This window comes from Mandrillus leucophaeus, unplaced genomic scaffold (genome assembly GCF_000951045.1).
Source record: "Mandrillus leucophaeus isolate KB7577 unplaced genomic scaffold, Mleu.le_1.0 Scaffold167, whole genome shotgun sequence".
NCBI lineage: Eukaryota > Metazoa > Chordata > Mammalia > Primates > Cercopithecidae > Mandrillus > Mandrillus leucophaeus.
This window is the reverse complement of record NW_012101665.1, coordinates 546,849-567,469: the sequence shown is the minus strand read 5'-3', so window position 1 is coordinate 567,469 and position 20,621 is coordinate 546,849.

Sequence of the window (20,621 nt, the reverse complement as noted above, 5' to 3'; positions counted from 1 at the left end):
CTGCAACCTCTGCCTCCCGGATTCAAGCAATTCTCCCTGCCTCAGCCTCCAAGGAGCTGGGATTACAGGCGCATGCCACCACACCTGGCTAATTTTTGGCATTTTATTTGCGAATTGTTTTATCTCTACAAATTCAGTTTGGAAATATGATAAATATATTTGTATTTTTATTATGTAAATAATAAAAAATACGTAATTCATTTTCTACTCTAAATCTTTAAATTGCTTCCCCAGGAATATGCACCATCCACACAGCTGTCCCTACTGCTTCCCATCCTCCTGTAACGAAAGGACAATACTCCAGGATTTGCTTATGCTGGTTTGAAAAGCCCTGGTTAATACAGTACCTAGAAGACTATACTTCTTTTTTTTTTTTTTTAAAGAGATGAGATCTTACTCTTTAACCTACTTTTACCCTCTGCAACCTCTGCCTCCTGGGTTCAAGCAATTCTCCTGCCTCAGGCTCCCGAGTAGATGGGACTACAGGCATGTGCCACCACACCCGGATAATTTTTTGTATTTTCAGTAGAGAGAGGGTTTCATCGTGTTAGCCAGGATGGTCTCAATCTCCTAACCTTGTGATCCGCCCGCCTCAGCCTCCCGAAGTGCTGGGATTACAACATGTGAGCCACCCTGCTTTCACCCAGGCTGGAGTGCAGTGGTGTGATTATAGCTCACTGCAGCCTCAAATGCCTGGGTTCAAGGGATCCTTCCGCCTCAGCCTCCCCAGTAGCTAGAACTAGAGGGGTGCCACCAGGCCCAGCTATTTTTTTTTTTTTTTTTTTTTTTTTAATTCTAGAATGAGTAGGCATGGTGGCTCACACCTGTAATCCCAGCACTTTGGGAGGCCCAGGCAGGCGGATTGCCTGAGCTCAGGAGCTTCAGACCAGCCTGGGCAACATGTAAAAATACCAAAACAAAACAAAACAAAAAATTAGCCAGGCGTGGTGGTGTGGACCTGTAATCCCAGCTACTCCGGAGGCTGAGGCAGGAGAATCACTTGAATCCGGGAGGTGGAGGTTTCAGTGAGCCAAGATCGCACCACTGCACTCCAGCCTGGGTGACAGAGCGAACTCTGTCTCCAAAAAAATCAATCAATCAGTCAATCCAATCAATCCTAGAAGGAAATAGCTCCAAAAAATAAAAGTGCTTGGACAGAAATGATGAAACTATGTATTCAATCTGAAAGCAAAACTCAGGTTCAGAACTCTATCTTGGATAGAGAAATGTTTGCTCCATTCTCTGTCCCCTCACCACCAATATTTTTGCTAATCTTCAGTCTACATTTAGGGTGCTATTTTAAATTTGATGGAAATTATAAATAGAAATCACACTGTCTAACACAAGCAGTTATAGAATTCTTAGTTTGGCTTTTAAAGTTAAAAATAAGAGCACTTGAACTGCATGGGAAGAAAAATTGTAAAGAGAAAAAAATGTTTTAAAGTATCCCTACTTAAACCCAAGACCCCTTGCTCTACACTTTTGTGGTAGAGAAAATAATGATTTCTCAAAAGTGTCCATGTCCTAATACCCAGAACCTGTGAATATATTACCTTCCATGGCAAAAGGGACTTTACAGATGTGATTAAGGATTTCGACATGGAGGGATTAACCTGGATTATCCAGGTGGGCCCAGTGTAATCACAAGAATACTTATGAATGGAAGAGGCAGACAGGAGAGTCAGAGAAAAATCTGAAGGTGCTACACCACTGGCTTTGAAAATAGAGGAAGGGGTGGTGAGCCAAGGAGTGCACAGTGCCTTTAGGATCTGGCAAAAACAAGGAAACAAATTCTCTTCTAGAACTTCCAGAAAACGAACACAGCCCTCCTGACACCTTGATTTTAGCGCAATGAAATCCTTTTTGTACTTCTGGCCTCCAGAACCTTAGGGTAATGTTTGTATTTTATCTTATTTTTTTTGAGACGGAGTCTCACTGTGTTGCCCAGGCTGGAGTGCAGTGGCCGGATCTCGGCTCACTGCAAGCTCCGCCTCCCGGGTTTACGCCATTCTCCTGCCTCAGCCTCCCGAGTAGCTGGGACTACAGGCGCCCGCCACCTCGCCCGGCTAGTTTTTTGTATTTCTTAGTAGAGACGGGGTTTCACCGTGTTAGCCAGGATGGTCTCGATCTCCTGACCTCGTGATCCGCCCGTCTCGGCCTCCCAAAGTGCTGGGATTACAGGCTTGAGTCACAGCGCCTGGCCTGTATTTTATTATTTTTTTTGAGATGGAGCCTCACTCTGTCACCCAGAGTGAGTGCAGTGACACACTCTCAGCTCACTGCAACCTCTGCCTCCCGGGTTCAAGCGATTCTCCTGCCTCAGCCTCCCGAGTAGATGGGACTACAGGCATGTGCCACCACACCTGGATAATTTTTTTGTATTTTCAGTAGAGAGAGGGTTTCATCGTGTTAGCCAGGATGGTCTCGATCTCCCGACCTCGTGATCTGCCCACCTCGGCCTCGCAAAGTGTTGGGATTACACCTGTGAGCCACTGCTCCCGGCCATGTTTGTATTGCTTTAAGCCACTACATTTGTGGTAATTTGTTACAGCAGCAATAGGAAACTGATACACCTTTGCTGAAATTTTCAACATTTTTGGCCTGTAATAATAAAAGTAATGTTTCTCTTCAAAAAGTAATTTTCCATAATGTTCAAACTCTAGTCCTCATTTACAAGTAAGCCTACTAACCGAGGGTTCAAAATGAAGGATAGGAACTCCAAGTTAGGGAAGAGGGTATTCAGGGCATTAAAATGATAACTTACCAGCATGCCACAAAATCCTCAAAGCAGGGTTATTACTAATTGGTGGGAAACATGACATCCACCAAGATATGAGTATGTGTGCTTCTCTTAAATTCTGATCTTTCTACCTCCACTCTAAATGTTATCACCTTCTACTTTAACAGATATAATAATCTATCTTGTCTTTTTCCAGCCTCTCCTTCTCTACTGGCCTGGCATGTCCAGGCATTACTAATGGGCACAGTGAATTTTTGAAAGTTTAAGGGGAATCTGTGCTTCTTGACAGTGGTTACTGGCATTTAGTGTCCTGGGACTGGGAACACATTGCTCTTGCAATGTGTGAGACAGTCCTGCACGAGGAAGAAGTATCCTGCATTCCATTCACTTTTCAACCAGTCATGTAAGTGAAACACCTGATTATAATTACGTAAGCTAGAACCAGACTTCCTTTTATACTTAAGTGCACAAGTGTTTTTTGCGCTATTTTAAAATAATTGAATATTTCCAGAAATGCAACTACCATGTAAACCAAGGAAAAACTGTATTTTATTTTGTTCAGGCTGAACCAAGAGTTGTTTCCCCATTTTAGAAAATCACATTACTGAAGGCAACCCAGCTCAAAGTTTTAAGACACTAATACAGCCCATGTATGGATGTCTGTATTTGTAGATATTGTGTTCATAGTGACTCTACCTATATATATCAGCTGTATTAGTTGTGCCCAAGAGAGATTTTATTATAAATTTCTTTTGTCTGTCCTCTATATTGTAGATAGAGCAGTAAAACAATTTTTAAAAAAGTAATGTGTAAGTTATCTATAAATTTCATTTTAGTATGGTATAGGGAATAGAAAATATTGTTATAAAAAGGGGATATTGGCTCCAGTAGGGTTGAAATCATTGCTTTAAATGTATCCATCCATCCATCCATCCATCCATCCATCCATCCATCCCTCCCTCCCTCCCTCCCATAACCATGTATCACTGCCTTGCCTTCCCTTCTCTCACAAATATCTTCAGAGTGCCTTGACTTCATTACCTAATCAGTTGTCAGTCCTCTTGAAATCTGACTTTTACCACTACCATGACATTGAAACGACGGCCACAAAGTCACCAAACCCTGTTAAATCCAATATATACCCGTAGAAAGAAATCAGTCCCATTTTACTTTCTACAGCATTTGAGTTCATTTCTCCCTTTTATTTGAAACTTTCATTCCTTGATTTATATTATATCATCTCCATGATTTCTATCCCTTAAACTCCTTTGCAAATCTTGCTCTTTTGCCTGTTCCTTGTTGGCATTTCCCATTACTTAACTTTTAGCCCTGTTTCTCGCTCTACACTCTTTTCCTAAGCAATCTCATCTACTCCTGTGACTTTAGTCACATCCTGTGATTTAAAAATCTTTATTTTCAATCCCAACCCCACTCGTGAACTACATCTCTCTCCATCTGGAAGCACCAAATACCCAAAATTCAACATGTTCCAAAATGGAACTCACTTCCTACCCACCAATCTATAATTACTCCTGTATCCTATTCCAAATTAGTAGCACCACCAGTCAGCCAGTCTTTCAAGTAAGAACCTGAGAGTTTGGACTCACCTTTTTCTCTCTCCATCATCGTGTCTTCTCCATCGCCACTGCCAATGCATCAGTTTAAGCTCCTGTCTCTCACCCAGTTTATAGCAAATCTTTTAACTCATCTCCCAGTTTCTAGTCATGTCCAATCCAATATATCCTCCACATGGTCACCTAGGGTATCCTTTGAAACATAAATCTGTTTAGCTCTTCCCTGTTTAAAAAGCAAACAAAGAGACAGAAAGTAGAGTAGTTGTTGCCTAGGGCTGAGGACCTTGGGAGAAAATGGGGGATGACTGCTAATGGGTACAGATTTCTGGGGGAGGTGATGAAATGGCATAAAATTGATTGTGGTGATGGTTGCACAACTCTTTGAAGATACTAAAAACTAAATTGTACACTTTACATGAATGGATCATATTACTACAGTATGAGAGAATAATAGAATATGAACTCGCTAATAGATCTGAATTCAAAATAATTGAGTCAGGCTCAGTGGCTCACATCTGCAATCCCAACACTTTGGAAGGCCAAGGTGGTAGAGTCACTTGAGCCCAGGAGTTTGAGGCTGCAGTGAGCTATGTTTGTGTCACTGCACTGCATGCAGTACTCCAACCTGGGCAACAGAGCAAAACCCTGTCAAAAAAAAAAAAAAAAAGAAAGAAAAGAAAGGAAGGAAGGATAATTGGGAGAAGACTTGTAGATTTATATAGTAGAGGAAAAGACTATTCATTTTAATATTGAGAATTAATTTACCAAGTTATAGCTAATCTAAAACATACTTTGCAGATATTATTAAAATAATGAGTATCCCCTTTATTTGCATGTACATGATTTTAAAGTATATTTTCATATATTAAATTTTTTTTAAGTTGGTTCTCTCAATTTAGGGATCTATGTTCAAATCTGACTTTGCTTTTACTTTTAGTTAGTTTCTTTTAGCTAGTTCTACCTAAAAAAATTAACTTAAGTTGAAAAATAAGAGTAATTTAGAAGACAGAATGCTTAACTTTCCTGGTAACAGGTTAAGGTGCTATACTTGAGACTGTTTTGAGAGCAAAATTTATCTCTGTAGTACTAACGTATAGCATGAGTAGGTGTTCAAGAACTGTTTGTTAAATTGAATTAAATACGATTAATAAGAAATAAATAAGATTAATAAGCATTTCTTTTCTAAGAATAGGGATTCTCAATCTTTATTATAGCACCAGGTGCTATGTGCTCTGTGCAGAAATTTTACATTATACCACTACCTCCCTATTATGGTAATTTACATGAATATGTACAAATGAACCAACTTTGCACTAATGTCTTTACTGTGATATTTATCAGTAATTCACTAAAGAGGAACAGCAGAGTATCACTAGCTTTTCAGTATTTGAGTCCAGTATTGCAGCTTTTAAAAGTAGTTTTTACTAAAACCAAAAATCAGAACGTTGAAATTGTCATTTTCAAAGATTTTAACCTTTTACCAAATAAGCAAAAGCCAGTCATTCATAAAGCAGAAAGGGGTCACCATTAGCTATGAATGCTTTCTATGTCTCTGGAGCTTCACATCCAACACAACTATAGCTATGAAAGAAGGGTCTGATCCATTCCTTCCTTCCTCCTTCCCTCCTTCTTCCTTATCTTTCTTTCTCTTTTTCTTGTTATATCTGATGATGGTTACTTTTTTTTTTTTTTTTTTTTTGAGATGGAGTCTCGTTCTGTCACCCAGGCTGGAGTGTAGTGGTGCAATCTTGGCTCACTGCAACTTCCGCCTCCCAGGTTCAAGCTATTCTCCTGCCTCAGCCTCCTGAGTAGCTGGGACTACAGGCACACACCGCCATGCCCAGCTAATTCTTGTATTTTTGGTTTCACCATGTTGGCCAGGATGGTCTCGATCTCCTGACCTCAGGTGATCCACCCGCCTCAGCCTCCCAAAGTGCTGGGATTACAGATGTGAGCCACCACACCTGTCTGATGGTTATTTTCAATCCCAAGACATGCACTTTATCCAGTAAAAATTGGACTGAAGAATTTAGGAATTCTAAAATAAAAATTCGAATTGGAAAAATAAAAATTTACTTCATGGAGATTTAGATACAATAAGGAGAGTGACAGGGGTTGTGAGTGTCCCTTCATTCATGACACTCTAGCTGTCAGGTCTGGGATTTGATTTTACCCTACTTACAAACTAAGTTAAACTGTTACTGGCTCATGGATGCTTTTACCAGAAGACACCAGACTCTTAGGTTGGGGACAATGTATTGATATTACTTACAGCACAGCAAACACCTTGAGCATCGACATATTTGTGCCAGTTATTCTTGCTTTCAGGTCCCATGAGGCAATGTAATGGTACCAGATGGATATCATGCATAGAGTGGATTTGTGCTACAGTTGAGAAACACTGAACTTGGGAATCCACTGCTTTTATAGTAAGCAGTAAGTAAACCTGGTTTTTGTCTCAGACTGAGATGTTACCTCATCTCTCAAGGCAACTAGCTGCAAACAACCCTTAGAAACGGCCTGTATAAAAGAGTACTCAGGGCCTTGCAATCTTGGCACACCCAGCAAGATGTATATAGGAGTGCAAGAAAACCAAGGAAGATTGTTTCTTTTAGTAATCACACCAGCATCTCTGAAGAATGGCCCTGGTTGGGCACAGATGGATCATGCCTGTAATCCCAGCACTTTAGGACGTTGAGGCAGGAGGACTGCTTGAGCCCAGGAGTTCAAGGTTACAGTGAGCTATAATCACACCACTGCACTCCAGCCTGGGCTACACAGCTAGACCCCAAATCTAAAACCTTTAAAAACAGGCCAGGGTCAGTGGCTCATGCCTGTAATCCCAGCACCTTGGGAGGCTGAGGTGGATGGATCACCTGAGGTCAGGAGTTCGAGACCAGCCTGGCCAACATGGCAAAACCCCATCTCTACTAAAAATACAAAAATTAGGCCAGGCATGGTGGCTCACCCCTGTAATCCCAGCACTTTGGGAGGCCGAGGCGGGAGGATCACCTGAGGTCAGGAGTTTGAGACCAGGCTGGTCAACATGGTGAGACCCCCATCTCTACTAAAAATACAAAAAATCAGCCTGGCGTGGCAGGAGAATTTCTTGAACCTGGGAGGTAGAGGTTGCAGCGAGCCAAGATCACGCCACTGGACTCCTGCCTAGGCGACAGAGTGAGACTGTCTCAAAAAAAAAAAAAAACAACAAAAAAACCCAAAAAACAAAACAAAAAACCCCACAAAAATTAGCTGGGCATGGTGACACATGCCTGTAATCCCAGCTACTTGGGAGGCTGAGGCACAAGAATTGCTTGAACGTGGGAGGCGGAGGTTGCAGTGAGTGGCGATTGAGCCAATGCACTCCAGCCTGGGTGACAGAGTGAGACTCTTAAAAAAAACAAAAAACCTACTATTTGATAGCACAAGTTGACTATAGTCAATAACTTCGTTGTACATTTTAAAATAAGAGTGTAAGGGGTTTGTAACACAAAGGATACATACTCAAGGGGATGGATACCCCATCTCCTTGATGTGATTATTTCACATTGCATGCCTGTATCAAAACATCTCATGTACCCCATAAATATATACACCTACTATGTACCCATAAAAATTAAAAAACAAATGAAACAAAGCCACTATAAACGTTTTCCAAAATGGCTGAATTCTGCATCCCTACCAGCAACGTATGCAAGTTGTACTTGCTCAGCATTTTCATCTTCACCAACATTTGTAGTCAGTCATTTTCACTGCTAATTCTAACAGAAGTATAGTAGTATCTCATTGTGGTTTAATTTGCATTTCTTTAATGACTAATGAGGTGGAACATCATTTAACGTGCCTGTCATGTATGTATGTGTGTATATATATATATCTTGTTTGGTGAAATCTGTTTAAATCTATTGCCCATTTTTAAAACGCTTTTTTTTCTCAGAGTTTTGAGAATTCTTTATATACTCTGAATAAAATCTCTAAATATTTGCTTAAAAAAAACTCGTCTTAGTTTATAATACATCTGAGTATGTGTATTCAAATGACTGTGAACCACATTAATTCCACACTTTGCCCTGAGTTTTATAACTGATTTAAGTAAATTCACAATGTTATCTTTCTGGGAATTGTTTTTCTCTATATGTAGGAATGAAGGAAATTTGTTTTACTGTCAAAATCCAACACATCTGTCTTCAAGCTCTAAAAAATGTATTCTGTATAAAACTGAATACAGCCTAAAATATAGCAGAAGCTCTGCTTCCTGTTAGATATAAGTAAGTGCATTAATGTATGACCCAGGGGCAAATAAGAAAACAGTGAAACAGTGATTCCAAATGACATTAGGAACATAATGAAATTTGGAAACTCATTTCTAAATTTTTATTTATTTTTTATTTTTACTGAACCAGCAACCCAGTAAGCAATGATCTGGAAGAAACTCTTGGCCAGGTTTTGTGGCACGCGCCTGTGATCCCAGCTACTTTGGAGGCTGAGGCAAGAGGATCGCTGTTCGAGGCTACTGTAAGCTATGACTGTGCTGCTGCACTCCAGCATGGGGGACAGAGCAAGACCTAGTCTCTAAATAAATAAATAATAAAGGAGAGAGAGAAAAAGAAATGCTGTTTTACCTTCCCTTACTTTCCCAGAATCCATACCTTGAAAAAAGGAACTGTTAAAAAAAAAAAAAAAAGAGCCAGTGTGTTTAGGTTTTGACAGTAGTGCATGCAAGCTTCTCTTAATTCAGCTCCGCTTAATTCACTCCGCACCTGCATCTGATTTGCAAAAGATGAAGCGTAAAATTTCAAAATAGCAAGTGTTTGTTACAGTGTTAACATGCGGCTCAGTGCTCTATGCAGTAGACCATGCTGCCTTGCAAATTTTCCTTAGCCAAGTCTAATTGTCACTGTAGCAAATCTACTTTAGTGCTACTTGAAAAGAACAGTTCGTAGTTATTAGACTGGAACCTCAAGTAGCTGCAACCGCTAGAAACTCCTCCGGTGGTTCCCCCCTCCCCGGTCTCTCCAGAGGAAAGAAGGTCGTCTTCTACACTTAACTACCATGCTCATTCATCTGGACGAAACGCTCAGTCCACTGTCGTCTTCACCGGTTATTCTCCAGTCCGGGCTTCTCCGCCGCGCACGTTATTTCCCGTAGAGCGGACACAAAATTAAGCACCTTGAGGACCAGCGGTAGACACGGATTATCTCCCGTTCCAAGCACGTCTCCCGCTAGGAACTTTTTTCACTTGTCACGCTTCAGCTGCTTTTTGAGGAAAACAGGTGATATTTGGTTTCCTGCCAGTCTTCGTCACTCTCGTGGCTATGATGTCTGGGTAAAAATAGCTCACATTTTTGCTTAAAAAATAACGGCAGCGCAAATTTATGGTTAGGTTTGTCTCAAGTCTGAAAATCGCGCCTCCTAACTAGTGAGACGGAAGACACCTAAGGAGCGAGGAGCTGTGGCCGAGGCGAGGCTGCGGAGACGTTCCCACACTGGGCCGCGGGACCACCCACCTCGCTAGAAACTCAGTCCTCTCACCCTAAGAAGTTTGGGGCAGCTGGACGGCTCCACCGCCCGCTTCCGGACCCGCTCCAGCGCCGCTTCCGGACCCGCTCCTCGGCTAGCGCAGGAACTTGCTCTCCCAGCAGGCCCCGCGCGGCGCGCCTCTCGGCGCGTTCCGGGTCCTGTGACAGCTCGGCCCGCATGCCCCACCCGCGGCCCCACCCGCGGCCCCACCCCCTGGCTCCGGGCTCGTTCCCCGACTCCCGCGAGTTCCAGTCCCAGCTTCCAGCTCCCCAGCCCCGCCCTCAGCCGCGCGCGCTCTCCCCGCCCCGCCCCCGCTGCTCCGCGTGCGGTCCCCACAGCCAATGGGGTTCAGGGCCGCGTGCGCAGATTCAAACGGCGGCTCTTGAGGGAGGCTGGGCGCGAGATTCGGCGGTGCGGACAAAACCCTGCAGGAGACTGCGAGCCCTGCAGAACTGCTAGCTGCGGGGAGAGGGGAGGGTCGGCGCCTGTGGCGGAGCCGGTCTGGGACCGGGGCGGGGAGGCTGACAAGCGGCGGGAGAAGCCGGCGGAGGGCGGGATCGCGCCTCCTGACATGTTGGGGGCATCCCTGGCAGGGCCGGGCCGGGGCTAAGAGCGGCGCTGCGGGCCGGGGTCGGGGGCGGGTCGCGGTCCGCCCCCGCTGTCCCTCCGTCCTGCCCTGTCGAGGACGTGCGTTCCGCACTCGGCAGTCTCCAGAGGGAGCGAGGGAAGCTGCTGGAGGATCAGGGAGAAGGAGCATTCGCCGGAGGCTGGAGGAGGCTGACCCGCGTCCCCGCCCAGCCCGCTCCTATGCGGTACTTGAAGGATGGCGAAGAGGTCGCGCAGGTGGGTGGCACCCCTTTCGCTCAGGCCTGTCGGCGCCGTCTCGGCTTAGATTCTCTTTCCTATCCCACTGCCCCCTCCCGCCATAAGGCCCTCCCCGGCGAGGGCAGAGGTTTTTATTCCCGCGTGCCCGCGGCCGCTTGACCTCGATGGCCGGAGCGCAGCCGCGACGTGTGGAGAGTTGGGGACCAGGGTGTTTGAGGCGCGGGACGTACGAGATGCCCAGGTTTCTCCGTGGCTGTCCTCACAGTGCGTGTCCAGGCTCCTGACCTCACGCTGCCACTTCTTCGAGGCAGGTTTCTTGCCAGGTAAGTCGAGCGCTTTTAGGGAGTTCGCTACGCAGAGAAAACTGGCTGTGTCCTGCCAGGAGGACTTGAAAATGGTGTTCGGGCGACTCTTTTCTGAATGACAGTACAGTCAAAATAGGAACTCCGTGGTGAACCTGGGCAGCCACCCCTCTGCCAACCTAGCTATCTTGAAACGTTGTGGAAAATCCTCTGGGGAATAGCTGAGCGGACCTTTTCGATGTTTTCTGTAATTTCCATACCCATATTCTCAGCTTTATGTATATATGTATATTTTAATATCCTCTATTGGGACCATGTCACATAGTAACAACTAGTAGTAACAACTAGTAGCTTGATCTTAAAATAAAACAATGTGTTTGATTCACTTAATATTTTGAGTGTCTGTGTTTGACTCTGACCGTGCCTAAGTGTTGCACAGAGGTAAAGCACTTTTTTCCACCTTTGCCTGGAAAATGTGCTAGGATGAATTTATGTGTCTACTTTTTGTTTACATGCCATTACAGCAGCTACTCATAAATTATGTGGAGTAATTGCTTAGATAACAAAAATATAGGGTGTCTTCTGATTTTCAGCATTATCAGATAAACCTGAAAAGATGTTTGGCAGAATTTCCAAATTTTTTTTTATCTAGATCCACAGCCCCAAAATCTTAACTAGAGATGTGTTTCCTAAGTTGAAATTTAGTAATGGGGGTCATTCACTGCAGAGTTCTGCTAAAAATTGGCAGTAACTATACATAATTGTTTTTTGCTTTGTCTGTTAAATATCTGCTGTGTGCAGGATGCTTCTGCAGAAATCCTTAAGTCCCGGTAAACTTACTAGTTTTGTACTAAGTTATAGGACAAACCCTTGAGATGATATAAATGTATACACAGACCCCTCTAAAACTGTTTTCAACCTTTGCACTATTGACATCTTGGGCCAGATAATTCTTGTAATGGGGAGATGTTTAGCAGCATCCCTGGGTTCTACCCAGTAGAGATAGGAACACTCCACTTCCCTCAGTCATGACAGTTAAAATGTCTCCAGACATTGCCAGATATCTTTTGGGGGACAAAATCACCCAGGAAAGAACCACCCCTCTAGAACTTCAAGGACCCAATTAACATCAATCTTCAGAAAAGATAGATATTTAAACCTCTTGTAATTATGATTGCTGAAGTACTGGTTTAGGCTTTTTGAATTTTTAAATTTAAAAAAATGTAAAAATAAGATGACAATTGAATATGTTAACTCAATAACAAGTTTATTAATGTGTGATATCTACTTATCAGTATTGCTGTTAATCTTATTTGAAACAGTTTCTTGGCTAATTCTGTCATCAGCATTTAGTTAAATTAAAATTATGACTAGACATGAATGTTTAAATGTCAGAACCTTCCCCTCCCCAAAGGGTTTTCTGTCAATTTCATATGTATGAAGTGTATGTTTCATAATAATAGACAAAGGAGAAATAACTTAATGTTAGTTTGCCTATGTAAGTTGTTTTATTGAGAATACTGTGAGCTTGAAATCTAAATATTGTACTTTTGACATTTATCCCTTGCCAGTTGTGTAAGTTAATTTAAACATGATAGAGTGATTTAAAGAGTCAAATCTCGAGTAATTAAATGTGGTGGGGTGAAGCTACACTGTCCCTGGGAGTATACAGATAGAGGATGTGGGGAGAAATTATCATCTCTGAATGATGTATCTCTTAAGTCTTCATACTTGAATGTGTTTCATACTCTAAATTACATTTCTTGCATACGTAAATATGATTTACGTATCTTAGACGATAGTAGATGCTCTGCTTTTGTGCTTCAACCAAAAACAAAAGAAGATAGCATGTGAATTGTTTTGAAGCAAAAATAATGTAGTCATTGGGAAAAATCTCTCTTGCCTTTTAGCTAAGTATCTTAATATATTTGAACTCAATTTATAGCTGAAAGGGAAAAGAAATAAAAGTTACTTCAGGTTGTAATTTGAGATCTCCAGTATACAACCATTTAAGCGGTCAAGTGAAAACTATACTTTGCTATATAAAAATTTTGCCTAAGAGCATAGGCATAAATCCTGTAATATACGTTTCCTATGTGATCTGAAAAAAAAAAAAGAAAAAAGAAAACCTAAGAGTAGAAAACTAAGTGTTACCTCAAGTGTGAAACAACTGCAGGACGTTAGCTGTTTTGACCTTTAAGATAGCTGTAGAATCTCTCCTCTAGATTTACATAAAGGAAGACTCATTTGTATTGTGACTTTAAATAATTTTACGTCCCACTGGGAATTGCAATGACAATTTACAGGCAATACTAACATTAATATATCTGTTATTAATATATATTTGACTTTTAAGCATATTTATATATACATAATTAATTTTAGATTCGAAAATCAGTTTTACCCTTTAAACTTTAAAAAAGTCATTTAGAAACCTGCTTACTAGTAACAGATTAAGGTATTTACGCTTGGGATGGTCTATGACTACACTAACCTGAAAAGATAAAAGCCAGCTCTTGAAATAGAAGATGTTTTTTCAATGTTACGTAGATGTGTGTGTGTAGGAACCAATTTTACTGTGTTGTTTCCAGCAAAATGGGTGGGGATGAAATTATACTGAAATATGAGAACTGATCTTTTAATCGGTTTTGTCATTAACTGGCAATACTGTTTGGGGAAGCTAGTAAACTCTGCCTCGGTTTTTCATCTGGTTAATGTATGGAGTTTGGATTTTATGGTCTGTAAGGTAGTTTCTAGCTTTAATATATATATTTGAAGACATTTTGTAATCTTTTCTCATTTAAAAGCATATACATACTAATGAAATAGAAATTTTCTCACATTGTTTTTGTTTATGGAATTACTAGGTAGAACTCTCTTTAGTATTGCTATTAATAATGATCAAAGGTTATGTAAAGTCAAATTTGTCTTACTATAATAATGCTGGCTTGCACAGTTCAGATTTGGAAATAAAATATTCATGTATGCAGTACATCATATTAACCACTGGGTGGCCTAATTTCACTTTATTAAATCAACCTGGTAAATTTTCATACCTTCAATATGATTAGACTTGTCCTCAAGATTGTATAATAAAGATTTTTTTTTTTGTCTGTGATAAAGATTTCGGACTTGAGTTAATTTGTGATTTAAAATATTATCAACTTGATGCAATTTTACTAGAGCAAATTTTATAGAACCGGTATTTCTCTTTCTTTTAGAATAAAAATTTTTTTAAAATTTCAGTTTCCTCCTTGGAATACCTCATTTGCTGGTTTAAGTGATATAATTGTTATCCTCTAAAATTGAACTTCTAAACGTTTTATCTTAACATCACATGTGAATTATTTCATCAAGTGGGTATTATTTCACAAAGTCATGAGTATCATGTCCTGTTAGCTTGCACCCCAATGTTAAGTTACTCTTAACTATTTTCCTGGCCTAATGAGTTATAAATTTTTTTGTGTGCTTCCTTTGACTGTTTCATAATCACCCTAATCCCTTTACTTCACAATCTTTGAAACTGTTTCCATTTGAATATAGTAGTTTGGTTATGTATTAGACATTTATCAAATAAATATTTTCTTTGAGTTAAGAAAACTAGCAGAATCATTCTGGAAACCAAATCCTGGGTTGGAGAGTCAAAGACCGAATTAATCTATTATTGCTTTGTGACTAGAGAAATAATGTCACTTTATTTTGCTATCTTCTAGATAATTACACTAGGCTAGAAATGGTTTATTTAACTACATAGTAGGAAGCCAATTTTATTAAATTATTACATATTATCAGCATTGATTGCTATAATACAGAAATGTCAAAAGATTATATAAAAGTAGACAGAATAGATCCATTTTGATGATGTCTAATCATTTTTCAGTGATGGGACTTTTTCATTGTTAAATGGTGAAAGTGGGATATTGGTGCAGTGATTTGTGGGGTTTTATCCTTTCCCTGTTTTCTTTGCAAATTATAGGCATTCTCAGGCATCTTTCTTTGTAGCTAGTGATGTTGATACATATCTAGGATCTTTTTTTTGGTTATATGTATTTGAAAGTTAACATTGTCTTTTCAATACTCACTTAGACATATATGTAGAAATAACTCGATGCCATAACTAAGAAGGAGGTGGACTCTAGGAAAGTCCCAGTGGTAAATAATTCTAAGAATTCTACTTGCTCCCTCACACTTACCCATTGAAAAAGCCCAGCTTACTGAACATTGAATGGGCTATATAACTCAGTGTCTGAAACTGATGACCATGCTGAAATGTAAAACAGAGAATGAAACCTCATGCAGAAATAGAAATTTCTCACAACAAAGTGTGTGGGTAAAAAGTAAGGGGCAAAATTTTACAGTTAAAATGAAAAAGTTTTTAGGAAAATTACTCTTTGGAAACTCGTGTTTTTGACCAAAATAATGTTTTTGGACTCATACCCTTAAAATATTTTGTAAGAATCTTAAAGTGGGTTTCGTATAGATTAAATGTGACGTAGATAGTTTTGTGAATACTCAAGATTTATATGGGCAAATTCCCAAGGTAAAAAATATTTTGACTTAGAAATAACTTGTATTTTAAAGCAGTCTCAAATACGCTGTTATGGAAACTTTGGGGATCTGAAGAGAGGGAGGAAAAGAAAGAGACCCTGTGGAAAGCATGCCTGAGGGCTATTTGGGGTGTCAGGAAGTGGTAATGTTGCTGGTGGCATTTCTAAGAAAGGTTAAACAGTACGGTAGATAACCTTCAAAGGACCTTTTCTGGTATTGAATATTTAAAAATGTTTCAGCAGGTTCTGTTTCTTAAAATTCTACCACTTGGAGGTGTTTTTTAGGGTTTTGAAACTCTTTTAACAAATGAGAATGCCTTTTGCCTCTTCCTAGAGGTATTTTCATTTGTTAAAACATTTTCTTTCTTAGATCCACTTTGAGATCACATGTATTGAAGAAGGTGGAAGTTTTGGTTGGGTTGGAAAGGAGTGAGATAATTTTGAAATATAGAGCACTTGGTGGAGTTGGAAGGTTAGGGAAGATTGTTCATTAGTTTTACAAATATTTGAGTGGCAGGTACTGTGCTTAGTCCTGAGAGGTGAACGTGATAGACATGGTCTGCACTCATGAGCTTACTTTTTGGATGTGGAGGTTGGCAAATGTGATGAACATTAAAAAGAAGAAAGGTAGGTGCTCTTAGTACACACAAATAGGACAGAAAGCTACAGTGTGGTGTTTTATCTGATTCAGTAGCTTTCTTAGAAATTTATGAAGTCATTGGACCCTGAAGATGTTGAATTTAACAATTTAATCTTGGCCAATCAGGTGATATTTCTGATAGCTGAAAATGGCTGCACGTATCAGGTATTTAATCAAGCCTGTAGAGGTGTTTTTTTTTTTTTTTTTTAACATAGTTTAATAAAACAACCATATGTGGGCCGGGCGTGGTGGCTCACACCTGTAATCCCAACAGTTTGGGAGGCCAAGGTTGGCTGATCACCTGAGGTCAGGAATTTGAGACCAGCCTGGCCAACAGGGTGAAACCCGGTCTCTACTAAAAAAATACAAAAATTAGCCAAGCATGATGGCAGGCACCTGTAATTCCTTCTCTTGGGAGGCTGAGAAAGGAGAATTGCTTGAACTGGGGAGGTGGAGGTGGCAGTGAGCCGAGATTGTGCCACTGCCCTCCAGCCTGGGCCACAGAGCAAGACTCCATCTCAAAAAAGAAACAAAACAAAACAGCCATGTATGAAAGGATGACTGGTGGATTATTGTTACAAATAGACAATGGCTTCAGGGAGAGAGAACATTGGACTACTGAAGTGCATTGAACTGTAGAAGCAGATCATAGGGGAATGGAAGAATCTTGGTGTTTTGCTTGGTCAAATATGAAGAATTTTGTTCCAATGGAATTGACAAGTCAATGGAAGTTAGACGTTCCTGCAAAGGATCTATAGACAGTATATATTAAATCTGGACCTTCATTTTTCAATTTTGTAAGATTAAAATTACTAACTTACATAGATATTAGAAACTACTTGCATGCGCTTAACTATGTTAGAGTAAGGTTAAACAAATCTTCAGACTTTTGCTGTTTGAAATCAGAATGAATTTTTGAGAAAGAGTTGAATCTAGTAAGGCAAAAATAATTTTGAATACTATTAGGTGATCAGCCTATGCACGTAATACTAATATTGAGGCACCTTTCTGTGCCATGTGCTGTGTGAGGTGTTATATATGTTTTCTCATTTAATTTTATCCTTAAAGCAGCACTATAAGGTAGGTGGTATTACTATCATTTTACAAACAAGTAAACTAAATCCCTGAGAGGTTAACGTGTTCACCGATACAGAGTGAGTCATTAAGTTAGAACCAGAACCTTGTTCTGATTCCAAAATGAACTTGAGGTTGTCTTTAGTATTTTCCAGCTTCCTAGCACTTTCCCCCTATTTTTCCAGTATGTTGTAGTATAGTGGTTAAGTAGTGACTGTGGGCAAGAGGTTACATTTCTAAGTCAAAGTTTCCTATTCTGTGAAATAGGAATAATGATAATATTCCCCTCTTCCAGTTGTGAGGCATTAAGAGAAAAATTTCATAGACTACCACAATGTCTGGTACTTAGAGAGTTTTAAGTAAGTGTTAGACTGTTATTTTCAGATGCCATGACTTTGTTCAGTCCACAGCCTACTCAGAATCCTCTAATTCAGTTTGTTTATTTATTTATTTATTTATTTATTTATTTATAGAGACGGAATCTCGCTCTGTCACCCGGGCTGGAGTGCAATGATGTGATCTCGGCTCACTGTAACCTCTACCTTCCAGGTTCAAGTGATTCTCCCGCCTCAACCTCCCAAGTAGCTGGGATTATAGGCACCCACCATCATGCCCAGCTAATTTTTGTATTTTTAGTAGAGATGGGGTTTCACCGTGTTGGCCAGGCTGGTCTTGAACTCCTGACCTCAGGTGATCCGCCTGCCTCAGCCTCCCAAAGTGCTGAGATTATAGGTGTGAGCCAGAGCGCCTGGCCTTCTAATTCAGTTTATCATTAAGGCTTGCCCTTTTTTATGGGGGTTTATTCTTTAAAATTGCTTTTTCTTTTTTTACTCCCATCAAAAACTCAGATTCTGACTTTGGCCCCTTCCTTACTTTATTAATTTTCCTTGGGTCATCATGTGCCCTCAACTATTCTTTGTATGCTGGCCGAAACTGCATCTCTATCCTAGACCTTGTATTTGAGCAGGTCCACGTGCTCATTTGCCTTCTAGGTCTGCTCTGCCTCATAGGATAGCCACTAGTCACATGTGGCTATTGAGCTCTTGAACGGTGGCTAGTCTGAATTGTAATGAACTCTAACTACAAAATACACACCAGATTTCTACTTTAGTAAGAAAAAAATATGTAAAATGTTTCATTTATACTTTTTTATATTGATTACATGTTAAAATGATTTTATTTTTGATATATTAAGCTAAAGAATACTGACTATTGAAGTACATTTCACTTATTTCTCTTTTTTAAAAAAATGTGGCTACTAGAAAATTACATATGTGACTTGCATTATATCTCTGTTGGGAAGTGCTGTTCCAGACATCCACCTGTGTATTTTTCAAGTACCTTGAAAACAGTCCCCAACTATACATACTGTCCCCATTTTCTTCTCCCTCCCAAAGTTCTGTTTCTTCTTCTCTCATTTTCCATAGTAAATAGCTCTACTTATGTTTTCAAAGCCAGAAACTTTGGAGTCATCCTTAATTCCTCCTTCCGTGTCCCTCATCTGTCAGTTGCAAAATCCTTTCTTCTCTGCTTTTTAAATATCTCTCACTGTCATATATTTCTTTCAATTCCCACTGTCATTACCTTGGTTGATCTATTTTATGACTTCCAGATTTTTGTCACATTTACCTCTCTTCTGCTCAAGGATATGAAAAGTAGACTTTTTTTTCTATTTTTATAGTTCTATTATGGTTTCATTTAAAAAATGTAAATAATTGCTTCACTCATTTATTTTATTGTAAAGTAGGACACCATCTTTTTTTTTTTGAAACGGAGGTTCACTCTGTTGCCTAGGCTGGAGTGCAGTGGTGCAGTCTTGGCTCACTGGGTGCAAGCAGTTCTCCTGCTTCAGCCTCCCTGGTAGCTGGGATTACAGGCATGTACCACCACACCCAGCTAATTTTTGCAATTTTAGTAGAGACAGGGTTTTGCCGTATTGGTCAGGCTGGTCTCGAACTCCTGACCTCAAATGATCTGCTCATCTCAGCCTCCCAAAGTGCTGGGACTACAGGTGTCCAAGCCCGGCCCATCTTAATTTAAAAAAATGGCTACCCAGTGTCTTAACACCATTTATTGAAAAGTCTACCTTTACTCCACTGATTTGAAATATTACTGTTATAATTTACCAAATTCCATGTGGGTCTTTTTTCTTTCCTGAATGTTCTCTTCTGTTCCATTTATCTATGTGTTTGTTCGTGTGGTAGTACCATTCTGTTTTATTTCTTTACAGTGTGTTTTGATATTGGGTAGTGGTAATTCTCTGATTATTATTTTTTAAAACTTTTCTCTCTATTCTTCTTGATTGTTTTCATATGAATTGTAGATTCAGCTTGTCTGATTCTCTCCCAAAATCTATTGGTATTTTTATTCATTTTATTTAAATTTATGAATTAGGGAGAATGGACATCTCCCTAAATTAGAGAATGGACATATCTATAATATTGTTTTCTTATCCAAGAATGTGGTCAGAAGGCTGGGCATGGTGATGCATGCCTGTAATCCCAAGCGTGGGATTTGGGAGGCTGAGGCAGGAGGATCATTTGAGCTTAGGAGTTCAAGACCAGCCTTGGGGGTGGAGCAACATGGCAAAACCCTATCTGTACAAAAAATAGAAAGAATTAGCTGGGCATGATGGTGCATGAGGATTGCCTGAGCCTGGGAGTTCGAGGCTACAGTGAGCTGTGATTGAGCCACTGCATTCCAGCCTGGGCGACAGTGCAAGCTGAGACGCTCTCTGAAAAAAAAAAAAAGTCAGAATGTTTTTCCATTTGTTCAAGACTTCTGTGTCTCACAATAGTGTCTTGTCACTTACTGTACCTTTAGCTTGTATGTTAAAATTATTTTTAGATGTTAAAAATTTTTTGTTGTTGGTATTGTTAATTGGATCACTTCTATTGTGTCTTTTAATTGGCTGTGGTTTATATTCCATTACCATTTGTCAGGCCCCAATAATTTCTTGCTTGGGTTGTTGTGAAGATTACTAATTGGTTTTTCTTTTTCAATTTCACCACACTCTTGTCATTGATTTTTCTAAAACACAAGATATTTGTCTTTTGTCTTTTGCTGTGTTTAAGTTCTTTAACTCTTTAGAATAAAGGTCAAATGAAGAGTAAAGGTCAAATTCCTTAACATGACATACAAGATTATGATTTTTCCCATAGTGGCATATCCAACCCCATGTGTTTGGTGTCAGTATGAAGTATAGCTCCAGGCCGGGCGTGGTGGTTCACGCCTGTAATCTCAAAACTTTGGGAGGCCGAGGTGGGTGGATCACAAGGTCAGGAGATTGAGACCATCCTGGTTAACACAGTGAAACCCTGTCTCTACTAAAAAAACAAAAAATTAGCCGGGTGTAGCGGCGGGCACCTGTAGTCCCAGCTACTCCAGAGGCTGAGGCAG